The sequence below is a fragment of the Taudactylus pleione genome, unplaced genomic scaffold (assembly GCF_031769625.1).
Source record: "Taudactylus pleione unplaced genomic scaffold, aTauple2 ptg000137l, whole genome shotgun sequence".
Taxonomy (NCBI): domain Eukaryota; kingdom Metazoa; phylum Chordata; class Amphibia; order Anura; family Myobatrachidae; genus Taudactylus; species Taudactylus pleione.
In genome coordinates, this window is record NW_028284539.1 from 4177385 (window position 1) to 4190446 (window position 13062).

The window sequence follows — 13062 nt, forward strand, 5'->3', positions numbered from 1 at the left end:
ACATCTTCCGCCGTCCCCTCTTGTTACATTCGGGTGATACTTAATATTAGCGGGCATCCTCCGAAAATGGGTGTCCTGCAAATATTGAATGATAAATAGGCCTCAAAGGCACTGGTTACAAGAAGGGAGGATCTTCAAATGCCGAAGTGAAGTGAAGCTTCTTTCGGCTGATGAAACATTGATTGGCAACGTTAGAAGAATTCTCAGAAGGGAGTTAACTAAGGAATAAATATCTTCATCACAATTCTGCAATGCTTCTTCTACAGACTCTGGAAGAGTCATGGAGTCAGCCAACCGTACCCATTTCTCCTTCCAGAGTTGAATCTCTGATAGTAGTTCACATTCCAGTCCAGGTTTAGCCTATAATAGATAACCATAGGTTTTGCTAAATGTATTTAATTTTGATTTCAGTAATTATTGGTTCAAATGCAAGATGTTTCTTGGCAGCAAGCAGGTGAGTTCACAAGATGACAACGTTTCAGGAGAAAATCTGGTTTGCAAACCATTTATTACAGAATCTAGCAGAGGAATGTATATTGACCTTCTATAATACTCCTCTGGTGTGGAAAATGGAACATTTGCTCTGTGCATTTGATTTTTCTTTATTATTCTGGGTAATTTTATTGCAACATCTAACTTTGACAACACCTCAGATGCTTTTGCTAATATTGACGAAAACTCTTCAATGCAATTTGAATGCTGGTTGTTCAGAACTGATAGGAGATCAGTGACCAGGGTAGCAGCACCAGTGAAGTCTACAGTTTTCTTTTGGAAAAGCTGGCTAAGTGGCAGACTCAAAGCAAATATAGACAACTGGCAGTGCAATGCCACTACAAAATCAATATGTTTGATGGAAATTAACAAATTCTTGGCTGTAATGGATGTTGTTGTTTCAGTCCATTGTAATATACATTCAAGCGCCTGTACAATTTTCTCAATTCGGTCAAGAATTTGAATCAGGCTTTCACTTCTCTCCACCCAAAGTGTTTCGCACATGCCTTTTAATTGTGCATCAACAGCATTCAGAAGAATATGATTTCGCTTAGCTGAAGCATTGAAGAAACATGCAACTTCCTTGATTATGCCAATACTATTGCATATACTCTGAAGCGATGAAGTCTTGGACATCAACAAGTTTAGTGCATGGTTAAAGCAAGGGCATTTTGAAGCATATTTGGCCTCCTTCTGGATCTCTGCAACTGCGCCCAACTGCTCTGATATCATCAGGGAACAGCCATCTGTGCCAATCCCAACACAATTCAGCAGGTTTAAATGTAACTTTTTTATTTGCCTAATTACAAGCTGCCCCAGAACTTTGCCATTCACTTTAGGCTCAAAAGATGGTGACAAATCCTTGAAATAAGACTCATGAACATTTCCAAATGCAATGAAATCTTCATGTCTTTGACCCTTGCGCACATAACCTAAACAAAGACTCAGCTGAGAATTGTGGGATATATCAGTAGTTTCATCAAACAGTAAAATTTAGCTTCTTTGATACGTTGAAGAATCACAGTCCTAGGGATAAATTTACTAAAGTGAGAGTTTTTAGAAGTGAGTTTTAAAAGTGATGTTGTCCATAGCAACCAATCAGATTCTACTTAAAATTTAACTAGCACCTTCTAGAAGATAATAGCTAGAATCTGATTGGTTCCTATGGGCAACATCACTTTTAAAACTCACTTCTAAAAACTCTCACTTTAGTAAACTTACCCCCTAATCTCTTCTGCACAACATTCAATCAGCTGGTTTTGTGTATTCTTGCTGATATAAGTTGCATTTGCTCGTGCTTTCTCAAAGTGTTTGCCAGAGTAGCATCCCCACTGTTAACTTTAAACCGCAGAAGCTCTCTAAAGTTTCCTTCATTAATCAGTGGTTCTGTGTCGGCTTCTGTAAATAATTCTCTGTCATCTCGATGTCCTTGAAGAGGTATATTCTGTCTGCCAAGAAACAAAGTGGTTTCTATTATAGGCTTCAATCAGTGTCTGTTCTCCTGGACCTGCTGTAGTCGTAGAACTGATCCTATTCAAATGTTTCTCACTGGTGCATAAAGGCCTTCCGAAAGTCTTTTGCTGCTTGCACAGCATCTCTGTGGTACTGCTGCTTCTCATGAGTGCATAGGTCTCTATCTTTGCCTAACAGTTTTGCAAACACAGTCAGGGCTTTCTTACAAGTTTCTGAAGAGGGACATGTTTGTGGGAGCCTCCCATTCCAGCCATAACAAATAGGGCACAATATTTGCAGAAGACTCCTTTTTTAGCATCAGAGTATACCAGCCATGGAAAACTGTCCAGATGAGAATGATTCAGAAACCTTTTTTCCTCCTTTCCTTTCTTATTATGAGTTGAAAATGGTAGCTTGTACCCAAGTGAAGGCCTCCATGGTCTCTCTAGAAGATCACATTTCAAATTGCCATCATTAGCCAAAATTGAGTCAATGTATTTTCCAATATCATTCTTCTGCACGCTGCCACAGGATTCAATTGAAGGCAAACAATCTTCAACATTTTCATCTCTGTTTAATTCATTAGGATTTTCAATCTGATTTAGGTATGCATCTTTTTTTCTTCTCCTCTCTTCTCTTCCCTTCTCTTCTTTTGTATGAAGAAATACAAGGTTTGTTGGCTGTGTTTCATTTCTTGTTTGGTAAACTTAGGATAGATAAAATGGACCAGTGGATTACTACAATTGGATGTTCCAACTTTCGAAACCAACACACAAACACCCAGTTGCAAAATGAAACAACAAACTACAGTGATAGCATATTTTAGTACAGGAGCCTTTTTTATGATAATCTGATTTGATAATCTAATGGGATACATATATGCATAGTTACATACTTAATATGTGCACATAATGTTACACCTTGCATACAAATATCATCCTTAATACCCTGAGCTGGGCTGACCCGAGACTAATTTTTCTGGTAAGTGAATATGAATTTTGGCACCCCTCAGTGTAATTAACAATGTTATACACAAATAAAGTTAAAGTACTATGGGTCCTATAGTGTTTATCAATGTGTTTTTTTTTTTAACACAGCAATGCCTTCTATGTTGTTATGCCACAAATCAGTGTCACAATACATATGCCACACATCAATACTCCCAAATACATAATTATCACACACATCAGTGTCATAAAATATAATGCCACATATCAGTACCCCCAATACATAAGTATCTCACACATCAGTACCCCAATACATAAGTATCCCACACATCAGTGCCCCAATACATAATTATCCCACGCATCAGTGCCATAAAACATAGTTATTCCACACATCAGTGCCATAAAACATTAGTATCCCACACATCAGTGCCATAAAACATTAGTATCCCACACATCAGGTCCATAAAACATTAGTATCCCACACATCAGTGCCATAAAACATTAGTATCCCACACATCGGTGCCATAAAACATTAAGAGGGGTATTCAAGATGAAACGTTAACTTCACTGTCGAAGTTAACGTTTCATATCGGAGTTTTTTTCTGCGTTAAGGTATGGTGCGCTCTCCCGCTTATCCCCGTATTCAATATAAAATTAACGAAAACGGGAAACTCCGAAGTTGGATTTGCGTAAAGTTACGAATTTTTCCTTAAAATAATTGTAAGACCCCCCTAAAGTAGTAAAAAAATGGGAGAACACTATGGGTACCCCCGTTTTGGCCTTTAATTGAAAGTCGGGGATTTAAATAGCCGCAGCAGGTGTTTTTTTCCCGACATTGAAGAAGTGATGCAGAAGAGCACTTAGGTTATTTTTTTCGTTTTTTTTAAGTGGTCCCATAAAATTTGGGGTACATGAAAATGGGTACTAGCATATTTTGGTGTCCCTAAAGTAATTTTTTAAAAATTCTGCATTTGTGCACCTGCCGCTATAATTCTATTCTAGAAAACATCTGCCGCATACTTGCAGAATAGCCCTGAACCTATTTCCCTATTGTTTAACAATTTTTTCCCATTTTTTTTTTTTTGCACCCCAATTTTTAAATTAATTTTTTGGGGTGTCCCTATTTTTTTTTTTACTTTTTTTGACACAGTTCTTTTTTAAATGTCATTCTCAGGGGTGCAGGCTATTTTTTTTAAGCCTGCACCCCTAAATCCCAATTCTGCACTTTTTTTCGACACCTATTCAATGGTGAAAAGTTATCACCGTTTTTTATCAAAGACTTCTGAAAACTGCGATAAGTCTTTGAAATTGAATAGGGTGTAAAAGTAAAACCTGCGATAATGATGTCATAATTGCGATATTAACGCGAAAACGATGTTATCGCACCCATATTGAATACCCCTGTAAGGCGGGTATCCATTACTCGATTAAACAGAGTGATTGAATGATAATGATCATTCAATCGCTCATTAATCAGGCACAATGTGAGAATTAAATTTTCGGAAAATGACCAGCAATGCGCGCTCCCGCTGGACGTTTCTGACAAAATCATCGCCCGAACATGACTGTCAATCTGCCGATAACGACAGATTGACCATGTTCGGGGATGATGGAGGGTGCCTACACTGAATGTCTAATCATTCAGTTTAGGCACTGCAGGGGATGGGGAATGACGGTGCGATTACAATGTCATAATCGTACTCTCTCCCCTGGGTCGCGTAAGGGATACCCACCTTTAGTATCCAACACATCAGTGCCATAAAACATAGTTATTCCACACATCAGTGCCATAAAACATTAGTGTCCCACACATCAGTGCCATAAAACATAATACCACACATCAGTGCCATAAAACATAACTATTCCACACATCAATACAATGCAATGCAAATTCATCCCTACACTTGCACTTTTATCTGTACTTGACAGAGTTTAACGTAATTATAATGTGTAAAAAATAAACTTGTACAAGATAAAAAAAAAAAAGACTCACTATTTTTTTTTATTAAATAGATGTTCTTAAACCATGATCTGTATGATCCTTAAAATTGTATAACAAGTATAATGAAATACAGTCCGACACTCCTGATAGCAAATGGTTCATCCACTCAGGTGCCCTCCACGTTGGAATGTTGCAAATTTATATATTCTCCAGCGTCCTCACTGAGTGACTGCGCATGATAGAAATCTGACACTGGTCAAGTAGCACCTCTAGCGTTTGTCTCCTCCTTGGCGGTGGCCATTTTTGAGGTCATTTTAAGCAGATTTCATACGGTTAGCTAGTCTGCACGAAATGTGCAACCCAGGGTCCCTTACCTGTCTGAGGAAGTGGCGGCTCAGCAATTGAGCAACCCGGGGGGCACAAGGCACCCTGCCCCCAGCCCAGCCCACCACTGGGCCAGGGGGGTTTCCAGGTTCCCGGAAACCCCCCTGCGTGCGCGTCTGTATGTTAATACATTAAATATATATATCATGAATTACAATACTTCATGACACACATTTACATTTTACCTCACGAATTATGCATTAATAAATATTACATAGATTTACAAGTTACAGTACTTATTTTAACCATTAACTAGGGTTACAAATACTTGGGGAAAAAAAGAAATCAGAGATATATACATTCAAATGGAATCATCAGTGCCATTTCCCTGCATTGGTTATAAGGCACAATGATCCCTATTGCTATATGCATTTTCATATAAGGTTTATTATGGCTACTTATATAAGTAACCCTTTGTAAAACACAAATCATGAGCAAGCTCTGAAAGTATCAGTGTGTTACCATCAACAAGTAAATCTTATTACCCAGGGATGTGCAGTCAGGGGAGACAGAGCCTCCACTGTCAATAATGATTAAAATAATAAGTATCTGCTTTATATTATTCTAATCATTTTTACAGTAGAAACAGAGTAAAAATGTGTTTGTTTGCTGACAATAGTAAAGGAGATGAAACGGGGGTCAGGGCTAAGCCCATCAAAAAAAGCAGGAGAAGTGGCACCTATGCAAGTGCCTCACTGATAGGGATGCGCTTTCAGCCCACATCACAGCACACCCTGTCAGTGAGGCATACTGTATGTGATTGGGCATGAGATCAGCACTGACAGTGACTGTATCCGGCTGTACTCTGTGACTGGGAGAGTGTCAGTCTGCAGGGCCCAGGCAGGCAGCATGTGAGTGTTTAGTTTAATACATTCAGTACACTCACTATAACTACTCACTAATAGGTTTATTTATCAAGCAGTGAAAAACTTAGTGAAGTGGATCAGTGGAGAAGTTGCCCATGGCAACCAATCAGCTTTGAAGTGACATTTATTGAGTACAGTCTATAAAATAATAGGTAGGAGCCGATTGGTTGCCATGTGCAACTTCTCCACTGGTCCGCTTCAATAAGTTTTTCACTGCTTGATAAATAAACCTCTAAGTGGCTATTTTGGTTTCCAGGTCTTCCGTTAACTTCATAGCCCCACACCTGCTATTAGGTAAACTGAAGCCCTGGACAACATATTTATATATGTTTTAGTGTTAGTTATTCACTGGAATAAATGAGATTCTTTACATGAGTATAACCATTTACTGCAAAAATCAATAAACCCTGAGTTTCTAGTTATTGTGCTGTTGGCTTTGAATATTCCTGTGCTATAAATTCTGTTGAGATACAGGGGAATGTATGTTATTAGTCAACCTGCCAATTGAATGGTGGATTTAAGGTATCTCTTTTGGGTCCATATACTGTATGTGTGTGTAAATCTGGCTCTGATACTAGCCAGTGCCTCACCAGCCACTGACCTCACCGCACGCCACTGTTACTAACTGTTTTGGGGCTCATTTACATTTGGATGTTAGTCAGTTATATCACACGCCTCTCAGATGTAGCAGTACACGCCCACTTTACCACCGCGCTCATAGGTGGTGCTTTCACATTATCCCTGAAATCCTATTTCAAATGTATGTGTAACCATTTCTTCTACAAATAGACCCGGGTCACAAACTGATTGTGCCTCTAGGTTGACTGTCTATCTCTCCTATAAGGGCCGCAGTGTAATGCTAACAACATCATGGACTGATTGTATTTACTTAGGTCCACCTTAAAATGGGTACACACTACATTATATATTGTACGATATATCATTCCAATCGGAACAATACTGTATATTGTGCAGATCGCGCAGTGCTCGCACTTGATTGCGTGTGCACAATGGTAATTAATCGCATCGTTCCATCTGCTGTGCTGCACAACAGCAGATGGGATGATGTGGTGAACAACCAGGTGGTGTTACATGCATCATGTAATGATACATTGTAAATCGGATTGTGCAGTGAGTACGGCAATGTATCGGCACGGAACTGAAGGGCCGGGTTATCATTGAGTGATGAGAAGTATGTATTTTAATTAATGTAGTATTAATTAGATTATAGATATGCTAATTTAAACTAATTAATAAATACATTGATAGTGAACTTGATGTGCAACAACTTTAGTACTTAAATATGTGGACTAATTAGTACTCATCTAATTAACAGTAAACATATAAAGAATGAGAATGTGAATATCTTTCACATCATACTAATGTGAAAATATATTCTAATCTAGTGAACAGTATATAATAAATAAATATACTAAAAGACTGAAACGTAGATGATGTGATAAAGTGTCAGTGCATCTGTGCAAAAGAGATATTTAGAAAGTGAGTCTGTGTGCACACAATAGCATCATATGCCAAATATAGGTCTCTTATAGTCTAATGGAGGGTACACACGGTCAGATTTCTAGAAGATATGAACGATAACGATTGTAAAATTTCCTACATCATTCATATCGTTGACATGTTTTACATGCATCGACGAATGATGCGCGTGCCCGCATGTCAGATAACAATAAATGAAATCGACTGTGTTTGCAGTCAGATTTGGACGATTTCACTCATTTAAATACTGTCAGAAATCGTTCATTGTTCATCGTTAATGAGATCGTTGGTAAAATTGTTCAAATCGTTCATCGTTCATCATTGATCTAGCAAGTCTGACCGTGTTACATGCACCATAAGACAATGCACCTTAACTCCCTTGTTTTTAAGTATAGACTAGAGAGACAAGTAGCAATTTGATAAAAAAGATAAATACAGGTTTATTAGGCTAATAACAACATTCAATAGATATATATAAAAGAAACTAAGAAATAAAAATAAACACACATGTATAATAAACAATTTGGATTAAAAGAAGTATTTCATATTATGCATATCTAGTGCAAAGTAAAGCAAAAATTGATTTATGGCGAAGTGCCAAGTGCAGGGGCATTTCTAGAGAGGAGGGGGCCCATGTGCAGTCTCCGACACGGGCCCCCTCCTCTCCGCCTGGCGGCCGACAGCGCCTTGAGCTGTGCGCAGCCAGCGCCGGAGCTACAGACTCTGGGCACTAGAGTGTGCCCAGAGTCTCTAATGTCTGCACAGGTCACCGGGAAAATGCCTGCGGCGGCCATTTTCCCTGTACTGCGCATGCACAGTGGCAGCTGCAGCCATTTTCCAGTCGTTTTACAGCGCCGGACGCCCGCGCCGATGTAGGACTCCAGAGAGGTAAGTAATATTATGGGTGCAGGGTGTGCGGTGCGGGTCCCACCTGGTCCCATGGGCCCGTGTTCCCCGCACACCCTGCACCCATTATAGATATGCCCCTGGCCAAGTGCTTAGATTGTTTGTAATTTCTTAGGCAAGTTCATGTAAGGCAAGGATATGGAGCTCCATATAATATGAGAACACAATTTCTTACAAGATAATTGCTACAAATTGAATGGTTTGTCTACTCTCTAAATCTGTACAGTAAGCTGGGTATACACTGACAGATACATTGGCCAATCAATTGATAGGCCAATGTATCTGCTGCGCGTCGGGCAGTGTGTACACGCGATATGTCGGTGAACGCCGGCGTTCACCGACATGTCGCATTGGCTGTGCTGCACAGCCGATGGACAGATATGTCTGCAGATATATCTGTCCATCGGCAGGTGTGTAAGGAAGGTCGGCAGATCGCCCGTACACACAGAGCGGCACCCGCGAGGAGGGGGCGGGACACGCCCCCCACCCACTGGGACACGTCCCCTGGTCACCGGGACCTGCGGGCAGACACAGATGATGGTTGTTCAGTGTGTACAAACAACCAACATCTGCAGATATATCTGTGTAGTGTGTACCCACCAGAGGGGTCCTGTGTGCAGTCTCTATCCGGGCCCCCTCCTCTCTAATCAGAGTGTACCGAGCAGACTCTGGCACTGTGCCAGAATCTATTGCGCATGTGCAGGTCTCCGGAAAAATGTTGCAATTTTCTATTGTGTATGTTTAAATCAGTGATTTGTGCAGCGCTCCCATTGCTGACATGGGACTTACGAGAAGGGAAGTATAGCAGAATATGGGAGCAGGGTATGTGGTGTGGGCCCATCTGGACCCAGGGGCCGGTGTACCCCGCCCACACACCTTGCACCCTTTACAGATACGCCACTGTCCCCTACCCTGCCCTATCCCAGGAAAGTTGTTGCAAAAACATGCACAATCCCTTTCACATGCACACATTTCATATTTAATGAATCATAATAATTCTCCTTTTCAGGGCCACAAAGCAATTAATTGGGTATTCTAGGCCTGATTCGGAGTTGTACGCTAGGGTGGTTTCAAAAAAACAAAATTGCGAGTTCGAAATTACGATAGTGAAGAAAAGTTGTGGGTCCGTAACAGTAACAGTATGCAAAATTTCAGCTCGGTCAGAAAATTTTTACTAACCCCAGCGGGCGCTTGAAATTTTGAAAATTTTATAAAAATTAAGATATTTTGTAATCAGGTAAAGGCACAGTAATGGGGCACATATTTTGACAATTAAGTTGTTTTTAGGTGAAAATGCTTCCGTTGAACTCAGGGCCTAATTCAGACCCGCTTGCGAGCGCCGAGCGCCGATGGTGCCCTAATGTTGCTGTCGCTATGGGTCTCGCACCAAAGGGGGAGTGCTGTCGATGGTGACTGACAGCACGCCCCCTTTGGTGGGCGTGCCGGAGGCGTTGCTGCCCAGACGGAGGCGTTCCCATGGGAACGCCTTCCGTCTGGAGCCAGCCCCACTAACATCACTAGTGATGTCAGTGGGAGTGCTTTTGGCTCTGATAGAGCCAAAAGCACTCCTGGGCTTGCGGCAGCGAGACCCTACCGCAGGGTCTCGTCGCAAGCCCAATGGTCGCGATGGTTTGACCATCACGACCATCTTTTTGGCCACTCGCATAAGCTGTGAGTGGTCACCCACAGCTATGCGAGCAGCCAGGAGGCCGCTCCATTTTTAGGTAGGAGGGCCCTGATTCAGAGCGAGCGCTCTGGTCAGAGCATCCGGCTCTGAATCAGGCCCTCAGTTAGATACAAACCTTCGAGGTAGAAATTTAACAGGGGGTCCTTTTCTACGAAATGCCATCTTTTCCGCGTGTGCTCCTGTTATGGCACTATACTCCCCAAACCGTGCCTTTACCTGATTGCAAAATATCCTTATTTGTGTAAAATTTTCAGCGCCCACTGGGGAAAGTAAATATGATCTGACTGAGCTGAAATTTTGCACACAAGTTACTGTTATGGAGCCACAACTTTTCCGCACTATTAGAATATCGAATTCATAATCTTGTTTTTTTCTACCCATAATTGGGAATTTGTGCATGCATACAGTCCTTTACCATAGTCGCTCGCAGCAACAATTTTCACGCAGGGTGATTGACAGTAAAGCACTGTTTGGTGGAGGTAACGGGTGAGTGGTGCCGAACACGCAGGATTGTAGTGAGTACTTCTGGGGTGGGTTGCAGCCTGCTACTGTGAGTGAGTATGCAGATAACATGGCTGTGGCATCTCAGGACACGCAGCCATTCTGTACTACCATAGGGCTTCTAAGAAAGCAGATTATCAAAGGATCTGTGACCATGGCCGCATATTTCTACACAACCATTTGGATTTGCGAGGGAACTGTTTGGCATCTCCATACTTAACCCATTGTCTGCGACATTTGCATATTCTTGCACAGTAGATTTAAAATGTTGCATTCACGTACATCTCTGATATTTTATACAGCATTGCCTTGCTACAAAAACACTGATAACCTTCGGTGTCTAGGAATAAAATTCTAGAGTTTTTTTAGTCAGCTTTTTTAGATACATTACATTTTGGCAGACAGCAGCCTAAGCAGTCAAATCTTCCAGTAATAAATGCATGAATTATAATGCATACAGTATGCAGATGGAGTCACTGTGTCTGCAGACATATTCATTAAGCAAAGTGCTAGTAGTAAAGAGAGGTTAGAGAAACAAATGAACATATCTATAATTTAATGTGATGGCAGTTGTGATTTCATTTAATTTTTTTGTTTTGGTGTTTTTTAGAAAGTATAATTGAGAATGAGATTACTATTTCTAAATTGTACTATTGCTGATAGTATAATTTCCAAGTGGCTGTCACTTAAGATTGTAATATTTGCAGTGTGATAATGACCAATTATAAGTATAGTAATTAATTCTAACATTGGGCCTGATTCAGCAAGGAACCACGCTAGCAGATGCATGCACTCAGCTGCTGCGAGAATATGCTAATCAATGCATATGCACGGAGACCGCAGCACAAGAAGCAGGCGCCCAGCAAAACATAAAGCCGCCCACCTATGCCGTGATTGACAGCATACACATTGTGAACATCGAGTGCCATTGCAGCTGCGTGGAAGCTAAGGGCAGACCTGACCCTGCCACAGGACTTGAGAGATTCCTGCACGTAGAGAGGCACCCGGCGCCACTGAGATTAATTTATGCACACCCCTGTAAAAGTGTGCGAACGCACAGGCATGCCTGCATTCAGCCGACCACCCCCTGTCACCACCCACAAGCAGCACTGTCAATCAACATTGAAGGTCTCTGTGGGCTACCGGCGTACTCTGAGAGAGCCCTTACCATACTCAGCAACCTGTTCGCACACACGCAATACAATGCATAAGCATGCGCAGATCGCAAACATCAGCTCACACCATGCATTCTCTCACTTGTGTTGCTTGCTGAATCAGGCCCATTGTCAGTTACATTATAAAAATACACACTGAAATGTAACGCATCTCTGTTGCCTCCAGAATCATACCACATAAGTTGTTTTTCAGCAAAGACACCTTGTATTCTTTAGCACAAATTGTGAAAGAAATCTTAATTATTTTATCATACATTCACAGCCAGGTCCATACCAGGTCTATGCACCCCTGTCATTATCGGCGCTGCTATCTACAAGATAGCCTGGGCAATGTATGAACGGGCAGTTTGCCTGATCATTCCGCCTGCTGGAACTGTCGCTATCAACAGCTACAGCTTGGCGATGCCCTATCCCCACAGCGGGGACAGTGCTGTCCCTGCTGCGGGGGCTGCTGGCTCCAGGGCTGCACACGGGATCTTGCGATACTTGCGAGATTCCGCGCATGCTCAGTGTAGCCGGCTGGGACTGAGGCAGGGATCACCAGAGGGAGGAGCTAACACTACAGCCGATGAGATGTTCATACATCTCGTTAGGAAGCAATATAGCGGCACTTAACATGCCACTATAATACATCTCCCCCTGTATGAGATATTTGCGTACTCTCCCAGAGCACAGCCCACCTTTCCGGCCACCACAACCACTCTGTGTCAACCTGGCTTCCCCCTCCTGGAGGGTGGAGCAGCAAAGTTGGTAAGTATAGCTAAGAGGACACACTGTAGAGACTACATGAATGAACCAGTTTAAACAGCAAATTATTCCTGCTAAGAAAACTGTACCAGATTAAATGTACCAAAGGAAGGATTATGGTCTATGTACCGTGATTCAGAGGCGCTCACTATTTGCGAGCGCTCGCTCTGAATCAGGGTGGGACGTTTTTTTTTCACTGGCCTCCAGGCCGCTCGCTAAGCTGTGGGTGAACACACACAGCTTTAACGGGCGGACTGGCGATGGTCACGATTATCGCGACCAGGCTTGCAACGAGACCCTTGTGGTAGGGTCTCATCCACCGCAAGTCCCAGTGAACTTCCTGCTCTAATAGAGCGGGAAGTTCACTACTAACATCACTGGTGATATCAGTAGGGCCGCCCACAAACGGTAGGCGTTCCTTCAGGAACACTTCCTACTGTGAGACAACTCGATGTAGAGCACC

General features: G+C 42.0%; 1 protein-coding gene and 1 pseudogene across 4 annotated transcripts in view; one reads left to right on the forward strand and one right to left on the reverse strand.

Annotated features, from left to right (window-relative positions):
* LOC148522870 (poly(rC)-binding protein 3-like) overlaps positions 1-13062 on the forward strand; it is a 1341444-nt gene that overhangs the window by 296282 nt on the left and 1032100 nt on the right. The gene's annotated exons all lie outside the window — the stretch shown is intronic.
* LOC148522871 (52 kDa repressor of the inhibitor of the protein kinase-like) lies at positions 103-2635 on the reverse strand (annotated as a pseudogene).